Here is an 18,388-nt window from a genome sequence, read left to right on the forward strand (position 1 = left end):
GGAAATCTCCATATGCCGTGGAAGCGGCCCTAGAAAAGGCAAAAAGACAAAAAAAAAAAAAAAAGGAAAAAGGAACAAGTGTGTAGGGACAAGAACAAAGATAAAATAAGAGATGGTGACTGGGAAAAAGAAAAGAGTGAAAAGTAATTCTGATATTTAATGGTACATCAATTATATTTGAGACTGTAGGTCATGTGCCACAAGCCATACATAGGTAAATAGATCAGCTTATCCGAAGCATGTTGAGTCTTACATGCATAGCAGTATTATTTGTTATCTTTATTGAGTCCGCAATCTCATCCTGAACATTATTTCTTCTTAGTCTAATCAGAGTCCATCAACAGTGAAAACACACTAGAAACTGAAATGCTTCAAAACAACTTGTTCTCCCCTTAGGAATATCACAAGGCAGTTAGACCAAGGTTCTAAGAGAATAGTTCTCTGTCTTTCTTACTCAAATCCTCTAGAGCAACGTTTCTCAACCGTGGTTTTATTGACATTGTCAGGCAGACAATTCCTTGTTGTTGGGGGCTGTCCTCTGCATTGTGGGATGTTTTGCCATATTCCTGACCTCTGCTCCCTAGATGCCACCCAGCATCGCCAACTTGTAACAAGCAAAATTTCTCAAGAAGTACAAATGCTCACTGAGGGGCAAACCCCCCACCCCTGACCCCAGCCCACTTGAGAACCACTGCTCTTTAGGAAAATAATCTTATTTCCATGACTGTTCCACATCATATGTTACAAGATTTTACTTGGAAGTGTTATATATGACCAGCACTGCAGGACCCTTTTACTCCCTCACAAAACGATTCCCAGAGTACCTAAAATCTATGCAGCAGTCATGCTAAGGAAGTAGTCTACTTTAGGAAGCCATACCTCACTTGTTTTTTGGGTTTTTTTTGTTTGTCTTTTTGCCTTTTCTAGGACCACTCCCGCAGCATATGGAGGTTCCCAGGCTAGGGGTCTAATCGGAGCCGTAGCCACCGGCCTACGCCAGAGTCACAGCAACGTGGGATCCGAGCCGCATCTGCAACCTACACCACAGCTCACGGCAACGCTGGATCCCTAACCTGCTGAGCAAGGTCAGGGATTGAACCCGCAAACTCCTGGTTCCTAGTCGGATTCACTGAGCCACGACGGGAACTCCAAAGCCATACCTCACTTTTGAGAACCAGAGGAATCTGTCCTCAAATGCTACTTGCATAAAGAGCTTACACTGTACTTTTCTAGACTTTTGTCATCCCTCCATACCATACTTCTGGTGCTACCCTCTACTTTGTCCGTTGACCCAACCACAAATAGACACTTTATCCTTGATCTCGATCTGCACTGTCTGATACATTAGCCGCTAAGTACATGTGGCTATGCAACTGAAGATCTATTTTTTTTCCATTTTTAATTTAAATTTTAAAACTGATTCTCAATTCAGTATTGCAAAAAACCTTAAGTACATCTGGAGTAACTTGGGTATAGGCCTCTGCTTTTTCCATTTTAAATTTTATGTAATCTCAATATAGATCAAGTATTTCCAGTGAGAAAAAAAAATTTTGTTTGCCTTTTTAGGGCCACACCAGCAGCATATGAAGTTCCTAGGCTAGGTGTTGAATTGGAGCTGTAGCCACCAGCCTATGCCACAGCCACAGCAGTGCCAGATCCGAGCTGTGTCTGCAACACTGGATCCTTAACCCACTGAGTAGGCCAGAGATTGAACCCGAATCCTCATGGATACTAGTCAGGTGTTACCGCTGAGCTACAACGGGAACTCCTCCAATGAAAATTTAATAACTGAATCAAGATGTGCAATAAGTATAAACACACTGGCTCAGTGTGAAAAAAAAGGAATGTAAAGTATTTTATTAATAAGTTTATATTAGATTTCAAAATAATATTTTGGATATACTGATTTAAATAAAATATATTCAAATTAATTTCCCCTGTCATTTTACATTTTTAATGTGGCTACTAGAAAACATAAAATTACATAGGTGGGTCACATTACATTCCTATTTATTGGAAAGTACTGATCAAGATCTTCCTCATTCTTTAGGTAGGTTCCATTCACTGTATTCCAAACCACCTCAATTCTGTGGGACTAAGTTCCGTGGTGCCAAGGACTTTTTACCTATTTCTTCTTCTTCATCAATTCAACACATATTTACTCGTGCATGCTATAGGCCAAGCTCGTACTCTAGGTACTGGATGTAGCAGGATATAACAAGAAAAATAAGCTTCCTGCTTTTATAAGCCTATATTACAGTAAAAGGAGACAAATATCAAATAGTAGTAGTGGTATATGGAATATAAACAATGATGTGAAATGAAATAGAGTGACTGAATGAATAGTACAAGTAACCAGGAAAAGCTTTTCTGGAGGGATGACATTCTAACTGAAATATAAATGTCCAGTCTTGGGAAGTTCTGCAGAAGACCTTGCCAGTCAAAGAGAATAGCTAATGCAGTCTTCACAGTAGGAGTGAATCTTATGTGTTTACAGGAAATGAAAGAAGGTCATTGGGCCTAAAGTACTGGATTAAGAGGAATGTGATATAAAATTAGACTAGAGAAGTGAGCAAGGGCCAGGATATGTTTTCTAAACATGATGGGGCACCATTGGAAGGGAAGGACATGATATGATTTTCTTTGTGTGTGTGTGATTTTTAGGGCCACACTTTTGGCTTATGGAAGTCCCCTGGCTAGGGGCTGACTAGGAGCTACAGCTGCCAGCCTCCACCACAGCCACAGCAACACAGGATCCTTAACCCACTGAGAGAGGCCAGGGATTGAACCTGCATCCTCATGGATATTAGTTGGGGTCACTACCTCTTAGCCACAACAGGAACTTTCTGATTTTTGTTTTATCAAAGATCCTTCTGGCTCCTTAGGAAAGCAAGAGTGAGAAAAGAGCAGAAGCGAGGAGACTGGTCAAGAAGCTATGACAGTAATCCAAATGAGAGTAGATGGTGGCGCCAACCACAGGTCCAAAATGGACATGAAGAGAAATAAACAGATTCAGGGTGTATTTTGGAGATAAAGCCAGAACAATTTGCTAAAAAATTGTTGTAGACTCCTAAATTCTCACACAAAAAGATGTGTAAATATTGGGTTAAACAGGAGTTTCTGTTGTGGCACAGCAGAGATGAATCCAACTAGGGACCATGGGGTTTCAGGTCCAGTCCTTGGCCTCACTCAGTGGGTTAGGGATCTGGGGTTGCTGAGGTGTTGGTCAGTGGCTGTGGCTCCTATTTGACCCCTGGCCTGGGGGCCTCCATGTGCTGCAAGTGTGGTCCTATAAAAGCAAAAAAAAAAAAAAAAAAAAAAAAAAAAATTGCCATTTTCGTACCTCACAAATGTCATCGATTTCAAATGATTTAACCTAATAAAAACAAAATAAGAACAGAAGAATCTAGATAGAAAAGCAATGGGAGAAGGATCTTCGAAATTCTGTATGGGCCTACTTAACTTGTTAAATGAAAATCTGTATTCTTTCCTCCTTAAAACTTTCTGTGGGGAGTTCCCATCCTGGCTCAGGGGTAATGAACGCAACAAGTATCCATGAGGATACCCGTTCCTTCCCTGGACTCGCTCAGTGAGTTAAGGATCTGGCATTGCCTTGAGCTGTGGTGTAGGTCGCAGACTTGGCTTGGATCCTAAGTTGCTGTGGCTATGGTGTAAGCTGGCAGCTGCAGCTCCAATTCAACCTGTAGCCTGGGAACCTTCATATGCTGCGGGTGCAGCCCTAAAATGCAAAAAAAACCCCAAAAAACAAAACACCTCTTTGTGGAAGGCACTCTTCCTTAAGTCCCTTTGTCTAAAGGAGATTGACAACAAATCTGATGAGATTCAGAACACTGCTATAATAACATGTCTCTGTACAGACTTACCCTTCCTTCTGGATAGCACAATTCCTAAACTGATAAAATCCAGTTATCAATGAAAGACAGAGAGCAGAGTTTAAGAGCAGAATGTCTGGGTATAAATCCTTGCTCTGCCAATTACTAGTTATATGATCTTGGCTAATTCACTTATTTTCTCTTCGCCTCAGGTCCCCCATCTGTAAAACGGTGGTGAAATGGTATCTACTTCATCAAGTTTCATTATATAAGTGACCAAATGTAAGGTTTAGAACAGTGCCTGGCACATCGTAAGCTATGTTAGTATTAGCCACCATCAATAGTACTGTTAGATCTTTTGCTAATATCATGTTCAGCATTTTCTTAAATTAATTGCTGAGTTAACTGGGGTTTTTGTTTTGTTTTCATTTTTTTCGGCCGCCGCCGCGGCATATGGATCCCAAGCTGCAGTTGTGACCTAAGCCGGAGCTTCGGCAACACCGGATCCTTAACCCACTGTCCGGGAGCGCCCTGCGTCCCAGCGCTTTCAAGACGCCGCCAATCCCGTTGCGTTAACTGGTATCTGATGTTCATTAATTCACTGCATTTTTGCTGTTGTGTGCTTTAAAGTAATTCCTGTAATGTTACCAGTTTCTCTAATTCTGAGCTGCTCCCTGAAGACCTAACCGCAGTCCCACCCGGACTGTCCCACCTGTCCGCCAGCGGAAAACACCATCCCGGTCGTCCTCACGCGGGCACTCACCCGCCAGCCCTCATCTCCCGCCGGTTTCCAGCCCCCGGCGCCGGCGGAGCCCTACTCAAAGCGCCTTTTACTCGGCCGCGAAGTCCGCCCCGAGCCGGAGGCTCTGGAACCGTTAGCTACCGATGTTGCTGGGAGTCGCGAGAGCTCCGAAAAAGGAGGCCGGTCTTTCCCAGGTTGTGAGATACTGGGGTTCCCGCCTGGAAAGCGGCCCGGGGCCCTCACGCGGAAGGGACACCCGTTTGGGGGCGGGGGGCGGGGGGCGGTGCGCACCGGCCGGCAGCCGGTTTAGACATCGCGGCTCTGGCTTTCTCGAAAAGACAAACCGAAGACCTGTGGAAAGCTCCAGGATCCCGTGAGAAGCCCGAAAGTGACTCTGAGGACAGGCCTCCAAAGCGGCCGGCAGGTGCCTAGAGCAGCCCTCCGCTCAGTTGCCATCCCCAGTCCGCTTCTTCCCGGCGGGCCCAGGCCGCGAGTGGGCCAAAGCCTTACGGGCCTCCGGGTGCAGGAAAGACTCAGTCGACCGCGGACAAGGAAAAGAGGATCCTTCTGCTCCACTTCGGCCGGATGGGCGGGTGCCTCTCTCCCTGAGGAGAGAGGGGACGTTGCTTTTTGGGTCACACTGCGGGGGGCGGGGACGACGATGAGAAACTCGTTCACTCACGGCTGTGGTTGCCAACCGTACCTGCTGTGCCCATCTCACCGTGATCTGGCAGGACCTTGAGGACCAAGGGAGAGGAAAATTGGCCTCTGTTTAAACTTCTCGGATCCTTAGGGGGAAATGAAGGCCTATGATGAAATGGATGAAGGGTACCAAAATTAGAATCCTTTAAACCTAGGTTCACTTTCTGGCTCTACCACTTGACTATGAGAACCAAGGACAATTTTTTTTCTTTTTTTTTTTTTTTTAAACTTCTCTAAGCCTCGGTTTTCTCTTTTGTATAAATCATGCCTTTCATGGAATGGTTGCGATGACTGTGAGAGGGCATGTAAAAAGCTTAGTCTTTAGCCATTTCCCTTCCCTTCTCTGTATCTGCTATCACTAGTTCATATTAGCCAAATAGGACTAATTTACCAAATACCACTATTGCTTTCCTTGATCCTGTGAAGAAAAGTGAAGGACTTGAGTAAAGGAAAAATCATGAAAAATGCAAAAGATTGACTGAGCCTCACATAGGTGCTCATGCCAGCATTTTCACCTCACTTGGTGCCTGGCTCCTAGTAAGTACTTGATAAGTACTTAATTAGATGAATGAGGACAGATCTAGGGGAAGGAATTGATACAAAGAGGGGGGGCGTGATTTAGATTGACTAAATTTAGCTAGCTGACAAAACAAGCTACCTGTCAGAAAGGTACTGTACAAAAATAAAGGAGAGAGGGAGGAAAGAAAAGTGTGGTACCTCTGCACATTTCAAAAGATGCTGCATACTGGAAATGGGAGCTCTCAGAATAAATATCAGACACCTAAGCTGAAGAAGTTTATAGTATATTTGAAGACCAAATGTGATAGCATAATCTAATATAGTAGACTGTGATGTCAAATAGAATGATGAAATCCTGAGAAGAGAGACCTGATTAGAATAATCTACCAGTATTTAGATTTAGTAGGGAGCAACAAGACAAATCCTTTGTTTTAAGAGTACTGAGGAAATGTAACAGTGATTATGGGGTAGGGAGAGGAACATTCTAGAGGACAATAAAAGGCAGACAGGATGACTAGTGGTGGAAAGAAGGGAAAAAAATCTAAATGTCTTATCAATAGAGGAATAATTACATATGCTATATCCTATTATGGAGTACTATTCAGCTGTTAAAATGATAAATTATCAGTGGAAAAAAGCAGTGTCTGAACAATATGTTCTGTTTTTCTTAATAGAAAACTATGTTAGTGTATAATTACGTGTAAAGGAAGAGGAGGCACTCCAGACTTAACAGTGATTACTTCATGTTAAGAATTGTGAAGATTTTACATATTTGCAAGCTAACAATTTAACTTGCCAGCTTCATGGATCTTGGCAGAAAGCACTAGGCTTCTGTGCCAGAGACAAAGGACTTTTGTTAACACGCAAGCAAAATGAGCTTCATGCTCCCCTTGTTCTCAAAGCCCAGAGAAGTAATGTGGAGAGTGGGTGGCTGCTGCTCACACAGTGGGTTTGCATCCTAGCAGAGGAACCCCAAGCTTAGGAAAACCAAGTCTTTGCCCAGCCTTGCCCCAGAGTGAGGCAATATCTTTATTATCCTGGTCAGGAATCAAATCTGCTCCAAAAGGAGGTACAAACATCTTTGAAAAGATAATCTGAAAGAAAATCTGTCAGGAGCCTTGGGAAAATTTGAGAGATCCTTGGAGAATTGTCTCCCAACCCTATGGGTAATAGTATCTGGGAGTAGAGGAGAAGCCAGCTTTATTTTTTTTTAACTTTATATACATCAAGATTCTAGGAGTGAGTTCCCATTGTGGCTCAGTGGTAACGAACCCAACTAGTATCCATGAGGATGTGGGTTTAATCCCTGGTCCCACTCAGTAGATTAAGGATCCAGTATTGCTGTGAGTGGAGGTATAGGTCACAGACGCGATTCAGATCTGGCACTGCTGTGGCTGTGGCATAGGCCTGCAACTGCAGCTCCAATTCATCCCCTAGCCTGGGCACTTCCATATGCCGCAAGTGTAGCCCTAAAAAGAAAAAAAGAAAAAAAAAAAGATTCTAAGGGTTTTAAAAATCTTTTTATTAAAGTATAGTTGATTTTCAGAGTTCCCATTGTGGCTCAGTGGTTAACGAATCCGACTAGGAACCATGAGGTTGTGGGTTCGATCTCTGGCCTTGCTCAGTGGGTTAAGGATCCAGCGTTGCCGTGAGCTGTGGTGTAGGTTGCAGACGCGGCTCAGATCCCGTGTTGCTGTGGCTCTGGCCTAGGCCGGTGGCTACAGCTCCAATTCGACCCCTAGCCTGAGAACCTCCATATGCCGCGGGAGCGGCCCTAGAAAAGGCAAAAAGACAATAATAATAGTAAATTATAGTTGATTTGCAATGTTGTAACAAGATTCTAGTTATCATATTTTGTTATTTTAACTTTTAAAAATATAATAAGAAATAAAAGGCAAACAGAGAAGTTTAAATTTGTTTTAGTAAGGGACAAGGAGCCACTCAGAGTCAGTGACTGGAGGAATGATAGTGATATTTAAGGAACATAAATCAATTAATAATATCTAGGATGGACTAGAGTTTATAAAGTCTATCTCAAGGCTGCAATCGTGTAGCTATAAGATAATTAGAACCGGGGCGTTCCCGTCGTGGCGCAGTGGTTAACGAATCCGACTAGGAACCATGAGGTTGCAGGTTCGGTCCCTGTCCTTGCTCAGTGGGTTAATGGTCCGGCGTTGCCATGAGCTGTGGTGTAGGTCGCAGCCGTGGCTCAGATCCCGTGTTGCTGTGGCTCTGGTGTAGGCCAGTGGCTACAGCTCCAATTCTACCCCTAGCCTGGGAACCTCCATATGCCGTGGGAGCGGCCCAAAGAAATAGCAAAAAGACAAACAAACAAACAAAAAAAGATAATTAGAACCAAGGAAGGTGGCTATATTAATGGAGAAGAGCAACAGTTCAAAGGAGACATCTGCTGGCTCCCACCCTGGAATTGACTTAAATTGGCTTCCACCAGGCCCACAAGGCCCCAGATAAAGCCCGGTCTCATAATGACAATTTAAAGTCACAGAGTTTCAGTTATGTTGAGGATATGGCAACATTAGTCACAAATCAAGTAGATGGTCTGGCTCAGCTCCTAGCTGAGAAGTTGTTCCTGTGCCCTGTGGCTCCCCCTACCCCAGCAAGCCTATCCACTAAGCTTGCAAATTTGTTCTGCTTGTTTATTGCATTTTTACTGTTTCTGATCAATAGAGATTCAAAAAATGTTTCAACCCACGTGTGTCTTTTTTCTACTTTTTTATATTAATCCATCATTTCTGTGTTTAGAGCAGTGTGGATTAAATATTTATATGCTCATTTATCTAGAAGAAATCTGCCAAACTGGTCTTCAGCATTCATTCCCCAAATGATCTATTTATTTTATTTTATTTTATTTTTTGTCTTTTCTAGGGCCGCACTTGCGGCATATGGAGGTTCCCAGGCTAGGAGTCCAATCGGAGCTGTAGCCGCCGGCCTACGCCAGAGCTATAGCAAACAGGATCCGAGCTGCATCTGAGACCTACACCACAGCCCACGGCAACGCCGGATCCCCAACGCACCGGGCAAGGCCAGGGATCGAACCTGCAACCTCAGGGTTACTAGTCAGATTCATTTCCACTGTGCCACAACGGGAACTCATCCAGTGCCCCATTTAAAGAGGGAGATATTCAGCTGCCCCAAGTGCAGTTTTTAACTGAATAGCCCATTCTTGCCCTTTGCAACTGTTTTGGTCCTGGGGTTAGAACTTCTCCAGGGTTCTTTGGCAGATGCACACCCGGCCCTGGTGTCTTATAGGGCAATTTCCACTATTTCTCCAACAATCTGATTCCAGAAATTCCTCAAAATTTCTGCTCCAGGAGTTCCAGTTTTGGCTCAGCAGGTTAAGAATCCAACTGGTATCCATGAGGATGTGGGTTCAATTCCTGGCCTCTCTCAGTGGGTCAAGGATCTGGTGTTACCCCAAGCTGTGGCCTAGGCTGGCAGCTGCAGCTCCAATTGGACCCCTGGCCCAGGAACTTCCATATGCCACATGTACAGCCCTAAAAAGAAAAAAAAATTTCCTGCTCCATTCTTTATTTTCTAGCACTGTTATTTATGTATTTTAAAAAAATTTTTTGGAGTTCCCATTGTGGCGCATTGGAAATGAATTGACTAGGAACCAAGAGATTGCAGGTTCGATCCCTGGCCTTGCTTAGTGGGTTAAGGATCTGGCATTGCTGTGAGCTGTGCTGTAGGTTGAGGACATGGCTCGGATCTGGCATTGATGTGGCTGTGGTGTAGGACAGTAGCTGTAGCTCCCATTAGACCCCGAGCCTGGGAACCTCCATATGCCCCAGGTGTGGCCTTAAAAAGCAAATAATAATAATAATAATAATAATAATTTTTTTCATTCATTTAAGAGGGTTCTTGGGAGGGAAAGGAAGTATATATAGATATCACTCTTTCAACTTGAACTTGAAACAAGCCATGTTTTCCCATACCATCCTCTCATTTTCTCATTTTAACACATCTCATTTTTGTATTCATAGAGAAGGCTTTCTGATTAAAGTGAAATTTGAGCCAGATGTTGAAGAATGGACAGAATTTAGGTAAGTGGAGAGTAGTAGGAAGTACACTGTAGCAGAGAGGTCAATATGATCGAAATTGTGATGCTGAATGAAGTAGCAGATATGAGAATCAAGCCACCATCTATTAAGCCAGACATTAGAGTTTGCAAAAAATGTGAAATGATTCCACTCTTTTTAATAACATATTTTGTTTTTGAAAACAGAGTTAAATTTCATAAAATAATAAATTAACAACATAGTTAACATGTAATGGGTATGTTATTGTTATTTTAAAGAATAAGTATTTTTCTCAGTTTTAATTTCGAACATAGAAAAACATGATGGATATGCCCCACATAAACATAAGCTCTTTGGAGTCCTTACTAATTTAAGAGTATAAAAAGAGACCAGAATGTTTGAGAATTAATATGCTAGTCCATACACTACGTTTATGTGAAGCGATGCTTCTGAAACTAAAATGTAGAGCAACTATGGAAAATCCAGGGACACCTTTGAGGCTCTGGGTGTGGAAAATATTTGGAACCTTATCAGAAACATGTTGCCTGCTTACGCAAATAGGGCAGTTACAAGTAACTGGAGTTTAACTTTTTTAACCGGAGTTTAACTTTAGTAGGGCTGCCATTGTTGTTGGACCTAGTGACTCAGGAAATTTAAAGTGTCCTAAACCCTAGTGTGGCTAATTCTGGTAGTGGTTTAAAAGGGTTAAGTTCTTACTTTCCATAGTAGAAAGTCAATAGATAATATATCTATACATGAAAAATCAAGAAGGATAACTTGATCCCCTTGCTGTACAGTGGGAAAATTTAAAAAAAAAAAGATAGAACTGAAATATATATTAAAAAAATTGCCAGTTTATTGGGTGTTCCTGTGGGGCAGAGTGGGTTAAGGAACTGGTGTTGTCCCTGAAGCAACCCAGATCACTGCTGTGGTGTAGGTTTGATCCCTGGTCTGGGAACTTCCACATGCTGTGGGCATGGCAAAAAAAAAATCACTAGTTTTTCAAATTAGTTGTACCATTTTACACTCCCACTGATGTAGGAGATAGATGAGCCCCGAGGCTGAGAATAGCTGGAACTTGTTAGGCTAAGTAAATTGGGCCTTGTTTCTCTTTGACACTTCAAGGAAAAAGTCAGTTGAAGAAGCTGAGCTCAGCTGGAGTAGAGAAGGTTGTTAGAACGGCAGGGAAGAGGGAGGCAGAGGCTGGAGCAATGAGATTGCAAGTGGAGTTTGTTGACCAAGACAGTGGTTGGGAGCTCTGAGCAGGCAAGACTTGGGCTCTCCACTGCAGGGGAGTGCTTGTTTTTTTAATAGACAGGGTTTATTTTTTGTTGAGCCACGTAGCCTGAGGCCTTGGGGCTATCTTTGTCTTTGGGAACTCATTCATTACATGAGCCTGTTTAATAAGACGGAATCTCTGTCCTTTTAGGCCTTGTTTCACTATCCACCTAAGGAAGAGATTCAACCACTTCTGGGGTAAAGGAGAGCTCCCAAATTACACATACGCAGTAAGACTCCTAGGGGTCAGAAAGGGAGGGGGCGCCAGGCCAGTCCAGATACTATCCCCGCATCCTTTGCTTTGGAATCCATCTTTGTCAAAAGATGCACAGGCATATTGAGGAGGGTCCTATGTCCAGTCAGGTGTAAGAATTAAAACAAAATAATTGGGAGTTCCTGTCGTGGCACAGAGAAAACAAATCCGACTAGCAACCATGAGATTGAGGGTTCGATCCCTGGCCTCACTCAGTGGGTTAAGGATCTGGCATTGCCATGAGCTATGGTGTAGGTCGCAGAGGTGGCTTGGATCTGGCGTAGCTGTGGCTGTGGTGTCGGCCAGCAGCTGTAGCTCCCATCCACCCCTAGCCTGGGAACTTCTATATACCTTGGGTTCAGCCTTAAAAATTAAAAAAATTTAAAAAAAAAAGAAGATAATTGCCTAAAGGTAAACAAAGACCTGGAAGAACTGTTCTATGTAAGTGATTTAAATTACCTCTCTGGTGCGCTCCTCACTGAGCCTCTATAGGGCGTGTATTACTTCTTTGCTTCTGACTTAAATAAACTACTTCTCTGTGTGATCTCCCACATGTTGTACCATGACTCTAATAATAAACTTTATACCTGTTTTAACAGTCTTTGCCTCCTTGAAACAATTCTTGCTTTCAACAGGGGGCAAGAATCAGAGCAATTCTACTTTTAGCCTCTAGCTAATCTAGTGGCTAGGACTCCTGGTTTTCATCCAGGCTGCCCAGGTTCAATTTCTGAGCAGAAAATTAATATCTCGCTCCAAGCTATCACTCACTGCTGTCTCTCCAAGATCACCATTAGCAGTGTTCCAGTTGCTTCATATCATTAGCCTTGTTATTGTCAATCATTTTAATTTTAGTCATTCTAATGGATGGGCAGTGGTTCTCATTTTGTATTTCCTTGATAAATAACAATGTTAAGTATCTTTTCATGTATTTACTGATAATTCATATACCTTCTTTGGTAAAGTGTGTGCCCATAACTTTTGCCTATTATGTTCGTCTTATGATTGAATTGTGAGAGTTCTTTATATATTCTGGACACTAATTGTTAGAAATATGTATTGAAAATATTTTCCAGTCTATAACTTCTTTCCATTTTCTAAATGCTTTTTGTTGTGCAGAAGACTTAAATTTTGATGAAGTCTAATTTAACAATTTTATTTGTTATCATTGTTGCTTTTGGGAAATCTTTGCTTAGATTATGATACTATTTTGCTTCTAAACTACCTACATGTACAACTTTGGTTTTAAAAAGATTATTTTTAATGTGAAAAAAAGAAACTGAAAGCATAGATTTAGTCTGCTGACAATTATTTTCAGTTATCATCCCAGCTGAGAGACAAGAACTATGAAATAAAGAGCAAAAATAAGTGTTTTGTGTGTTTTGCAAGAGTTGAAGCACTGTAACTTCTCAGTGTTTATTGTTGTTTCATTGTGATGATTAGATGACAAAGTCTTAAAAACAACTCAGAACTGCTAAGATTTTGTCCTGGGCGTAGATAAATTATTTTTAGGTTAAGGTTGGGCACTGGATAGAAACATTAGCGGTGGCTATCAGCAGGAACACATAAAGAAGGGAAATTAAGGTGACGATTGGAGGGGCATCTCAAAACCCAGCATAAATGGGTAGTTTAAAAACGGTGTTAAAGGAATAAAAATGGGGGACCAAAACAACAAAAATAAAAGGCATTTTTTCATGTAAACATAAACAAGGAAAACTCCATTTAAAACGCAGTCAGGAAGCCCTGAAGGAGCGCTCTCACGCACGTACCACTGTCGCAGCCTGCACAACCAGCAGGAATAAGGAAAAAAATTATTTTAGTAAGGTCGGCTTATACAGAACGCTGTATAAAATTCTGTCACAACGTCTGGTTTTGTACAGAGAGAGAGGGAGGGAGGAAGAAAGAAGTAAAGTACAGGTGACAGAGGTTGCTAACCCGGTCAAACACGAGTCTAGTTCATTAAGGATCCTTGACGTGCAGCCTCCTCCACTGCTCTCCCAGCTTGATGCGGGTTCCCAGCCCTGGCCTCCGCCTGCCCCTGGATCAACCCCGGGGGGACCATTACCTCACCAGCCAGTGTACCGAGCGGGCCGGATGGGCCAAATGCGCGAGGCGGAGGTGACACCACAGTCTATTCATCCCCCGGGCATTCCATGCGCCTTAGAGCCGCGCAGCTCTGCGATCGGTTGTGAGGGGCTGGGGTCCGCTGGCCCCTCTGTCGGCAGACCATAGAGCTTTCAGACCTCCAGGATTCCTAGAGCGCTTCCGGAAGTGGCTTGGGGCAAGATGCGTGTTGGCCGGTGTTGTGCCTCCGCACGTTTGGAAGTTAGGGGTTGGAGCGGCCTGGTGAGCTTACAGCTTTCGTCCCCTTTTCTGCCAGCCTTTCCCTCCAGATCCGTCCGACCTTTACAGCTCCCTCTTTCCCACCCCAGGCCGCCCCTGGAACTCATGGTGAGTACGGTTCGAGCTCCGGCCGGAGGAAGCGGAGTGCCTTGTGGCCAGAGCAGGCCGCAAACGGGACAAGCCTGGGGGGTCTGGAGAGGGGGTCGGGCCGAGGTCGGCGCTCGGGGGTGATTCGGTCAATAAGGGCCACTTTGCGCTCGTCGAGTCCGTGCGCCCAAACTTTTTGAGAGGGAATCTTTGATGGAGATTGGCTTTCTTCATCGCTAATCGTTTTGTGGTGTTATTTGCAGTCGATCTAATTTGTCTTAAAATAAGAAACTGACCCGTGTTACCTTTTATCCACCTCTTTCCAGGACCCGAAGTGCTTCTACGTAGCAATTTTGCATTAACGTCACAATTCTCTTTTTTTAAAAAGATACATTTTGCTTTTGGAAGCCCCAGTTATCCTTGGAAACCTACTTTTGCTGTGAAGTTATTCTGCTTTTTGTAGTGTGTTCAGAATATGGTAGTGTGATGACTGGATAAATGTGTAAAAGAAACATTTTTTGAACAATAAAATTCAGCCTTATTCAGAACACTGAGTTTATTAAAGCTAGTTGAAGTAGATGCCTGGAAACACTTTATGAGGGGCCCCATTTCCCAAACTCAGGTGACTCATGAATAATTTTTGTTGGGCAACCTTGACTGCCACTAATACCTCTGAAAGACAATCTGTTTTTCTTTCGTTTGATTAGTTTGGTTAAGTGTATTTATGCAGTAGTCATTGTTTTAGCAAATGCATACGTCTTTTGAATTTCTGTTGTGTTTAAGTGTAAAATGTGGTAGATGTTAAAACATTCGGGTTAGGAAATTTGAGATACCTGTAAAGCACAGTGTTTACTTTACCTTGATCTTTAAAGCCTGGAAAATGTTTTGTTTTATTTTCAGCTCCCACACACCTCAGATTAAATTTCAATTAGTCTAAGTAAGAAACATTCCGTCTTTATCTATTGAAGAGATAATGCTGTTAAAATCTGTATTGTTCAGTAGTTCACAGAATTATAACGTTTGAGATAGGAAGAAGCTTTAAAGATTGGTTATTTGGGAGTTCCTGTTGTGGCGCAGCAGAAACGAATTTGACTAGTAACCGTGAAGATTCGGGTTCGATGCCTGGCCTCACTCAGTGGGTTAAGGATCCACCATCGCGGTGAGCTGTGGTGTAGGTCGCAGATGCGGCTCGGATCCTGCGTGGCTGTGACTGTGGCATAGGCTGGCAGCTGCAGCTCCGACTTGACCTCTAGCCTGGGAACTCAGATATGCTGTGGGTGCGGCCCTAAAAAAAAAAAAAAAAAAAAAAAACTGGTTATTTTAACTTCATAAATCAGTAAACTTGAGGTATTCTTAAAAGAGTATATAAGAATCAGTCTTTATTTACAAGGTGCTTACCAACTTAATTACAGGTGTATACACTCAAAACTGAGAAGGTGGTACATGATGGACTAATTTTGTAGTATCTTTGTACTTGGTTAATTAAAGACTGTAATTGCGAAAAACTGGTTGAATAGGGAAGAGACTGAAAAGGAAAATTAAATACTAAAAAAGATAAACAAATGGACAAGATTTGTTGGTTGATTTGGCATATCAACATCATATAAAGTTCTTGAATGAGGCACATTAACATTGAAATCTCTTATAGCTAGTATTGACAAACATTAATTATAGGATGGAAGATGGTCAGTAGTTAAAGATGAACCTTGACTTGAGGAGATCCATAAGAAAATGTGGTCCAGGAGTTTCTGTTGTGGCTCAAAGGGTTAAGAATCTTTCAGTATCAGTGAGGATATGGGTTCAGTCCCTAGCCTTGCTCAGCAGGTTAAGGATCCAGCGTTGGAGCAAAGCAGTGTAGGTCGCAGATGATCTGGGTTGCTGTGGTGTAGGCCAGCAGCTGGCTCCGATTCCACCCCTAGCCCAGGAACTTCCATATGCCATACATAGGTGCAGCCCTTTAAAAAAAAAAAGAAAGAAAATGTGGTAAAAACTATGACTCTGCAGTATCACATTCTAAACAATTACAGCTTAGAATTCATATCCCATAGCAATGACTTTTTAAGCTTTTAAACCATAAATATCTATTTTAAGAAAGTTTAAGAATTTGGTAAATTTTCATTGATTTTTAAAATGAATTATTTTAAAACTACGCATGTTAAATCCTTTCTATTCAAAACAAAATTGTTGACTCCTTGTTTCAAATGCTCTACAGAATCTCAGCCTCCTGCCCAAATTCACTCTTCCCTCAAACCTCATTATTCCAGGAACTCCCCTCACTTTTTTATAAAGTTAACTACAAATTACTGTATTTAACCTCTTGCTCCTTGACTTTTCCTATCTGTAGTTTACTCCCCAAGCTATTGTTACCAGTTCTGTCTTGTTTTAAAGATAAATTTTCAAATTCTCTTCCTTTTCTCTCCACACTAAGTAGTTCTCTCATTTTTATTTAATTTATTTATTTGTCTTTTTCTAGGGCCGCACCTGCGGCATGTGAAGGTTCCCAGGCTAGGGTTCTAATTGGAGCTGTAGCCGAAGCCTACACCAGAGCCATAGCAACGCAGGATCCGAGCCACGTCTTTGACCTACACCACAGCTCATGGCAACACTGGATCCTTAACCCATCGAGTGAGGCCAGGGATCAAACCCGCAACCTCATGGTTCCTAGTCGGATTTGTTAACCACTGAGCCAGGATTTGTTAACCACTGAGCCACGACGGGAACTCCCTAAGTAGTTCTTAATCATCATGGAGTTCTTGGGTAGGTGTTTGGTGTCTGAATCCTGATAAAACTGAATGTAAACTTTTGTGCCAGTGGGCCTTTTTCTATGGAGAAGTTCTGTGTTTTTATTAGATTGAGAGACCATGAGCCAACTCTATGCCTCTCTCTCCCCCGCCAAAACCCCTGAAATATAGATTGTGCTTCAAAGACTCAATGTCAGCAAACCATGTGTAATCTGATTTTTCTTCCAAGTGCCTACCTCTTCTTTCCCTTCATCTATATGTCTGTGGTTTTATCTTGATGTTAGCATTTCTTGCAGATGCTTTTGGATATGCCGCCTTTGGTATGCTCTTCTCCATTTTCTACGGTGCTGGCTTAAGTTATGTTTTTCCCCACCCTATTGTCTACAACGCTGCTATTATGTTCTTTCTGGCATACAAATATGTAATATAACTCCCCTGCTTAAAAAGAGATACAAAGAGAAAAGTCACTGCCACAAACATTTGCAAGAAAACTATGGCCCTGGGCAGACATTTGTAGGATATATGGCATACAATGTGATAATCCAGTTTGGATCCTGCAAAAAAATACCTTGGAAAGACTGAGCACCTTAATCTGGTCAGGGGTGATAGTGTTAAGGAGTAGGGGCAATAGGTAAGACCTAATTAAAATGATAATAGGTAAGCTGAGACTTTTAAGTTATAGTTGAATGTTTTCACCAAGACGAGGATGTATCAGCCTTGACATTGACACTTTGGGCCAGATCATTCTTTGTTGTGGGGGTTATTTTATGTGTTGCAGGATGTTTAATAGCATTTCTGGCCTCTACCCATTAGATACCGGTAGCATCCCTTTCCCTCAGTTGTGACAACCAAGAATGTTTCCAGACTTCGTCAAATATTCCTGAGAGAGGAGGGCAAAATTAACCTCAGTTGAGAAAAATTGAGCTAGAGTAAAGAGCTCTACAGCAGAATGAGATGGAAAAGCCACATTTAGAAAAGGTATATGAAGGAGAGTTTATAGCAGGTAGAGCTAGGCAGGTTTACATATCATAAAGGGCCTTGCATACCATGCTAAAGAGTTGGGTTCCCTGTGGGAAGATTTTAAGGAGATGAGTTGTGTTCCACATTTGTTAACTGTCTCTCTAGCAGTATATTAGTTTAGGGCTACCATAACAAAGTACCACAAACTGGGTAGCTTAACACAACATAAATTTATTCTTTCACAGTTATGGCAGCCAAAAGTTCAAAATGGAAGTTAGGCAGTGATGCTCTCCTAACTTCTGGTTGTTACTGGCAGTCCTTAGCATTCCTTGGCTTGCAACCGCATACCTCCATTTCTGCCTCTGTAGTCACATAGTTTTCTCTTTTGTGTCTGTCTTCACATGGCCTTCTCTTTGTGTGTGTCAATCTTAGTTCTCTTCTTTCAAAAATACACCAGTCATATTGGCTTAAGGGCCCACCCTACTCCAATATAACCCCATCTTATCTTGATGATGCCTGCAAAGATCCTATTGCAAATAAGGTCACATTCATGGGTACCAGAGGTTAGTACCTCAACATACTTTTTGAAGGAACAGGGTTCAATACACAGTAGGCAGCTTTGTGGAATGTGAATGAAAGAAAAGCATAACCAAAAGCAGGAAGACCCTTTAACCCTGCTACTGCAAGCAAGAGATGATGCCTAATAGCAAAGGTAAAAGCCATAGACATATATCCCACAAAGGAATAGGACCCTGTAATTGAACAAGTCTAAAGAAGACCTCAGGGAGTTCCTGTGGTGACACAGCAGAAACAAATCCAACAAGCAACCATGATGTTGCAGGTTCGATCACCGGCCTTTGAGTTAAGGGTCTGGCATTGCTGTGAGCTGTGCT

At 42.4% G+C, this 18,388-nt stretch overlaps 1 protein-coding gene and 1 long non-coding RNA gene across 10 annotated transcripts in view; one reads left to right on the forward strand and one right to left on the reverse strand.

Annotated features, from left to right (window-relative positions):
* Positions 1-132: 132 nt before the first annotated feature.
* Positions 133-13,603, reverse strand: LOC110261676 (uncharacterized). 2 transcript variants are annotated; one of them, XR_014809832.1, is made up of 2 exons: positions 13,430-13,603; positions 133-5,312 (listed from the first exon to the last, which is right to left on the reverse strand). It is a non-coding gene; the product is annotated as an uncharacterized LOC110261676 (long non-coding RNA). The 2 variants fall into 2 exon arrangements; XR_002346125.2 differs by having other exon boundaries at positions 265-5,382.
* A 44-nt stretch (positions 13,604-13,647) lies between these two features.
* Positions 13,648-18,388, forward strand: part of ZKSCAN8 (zinc finger with KRAB and SCAN domains 8) — a 58,831-nt gene continuing 54,090 nt past the window's right edge. For all 8 annotated transcript variants that reach the window (XR_014809039.1, XM_084966490.1, XM_084966486.1 and 5 more), the window contains exon 1: positions 13,648-13,815. The gene's annotated coding sequence lies outside the window, so the exon portion shown is untranslated. The remainder of the gene's footprint in view (positions 13,816-18,388) is intronic.

The sequence above is a fragment of the Sus scrofa genome, chromosome 7 (genome assembly GCF_054392235.1).
Source record: "Sus scrofa isolate SSC_HxYL_T2T_F1_AM1 chromosome 7, Sscrofa_HxYL_maternal_Yorkshire_Landrace_v2.0, whole genome shotgun sequence".
Lineage (NCBI taxonomy): Eukaryota > Metazoa > Chordata > Mammalia > Artiodactyla > Suidae > Sus > Sus scrofa.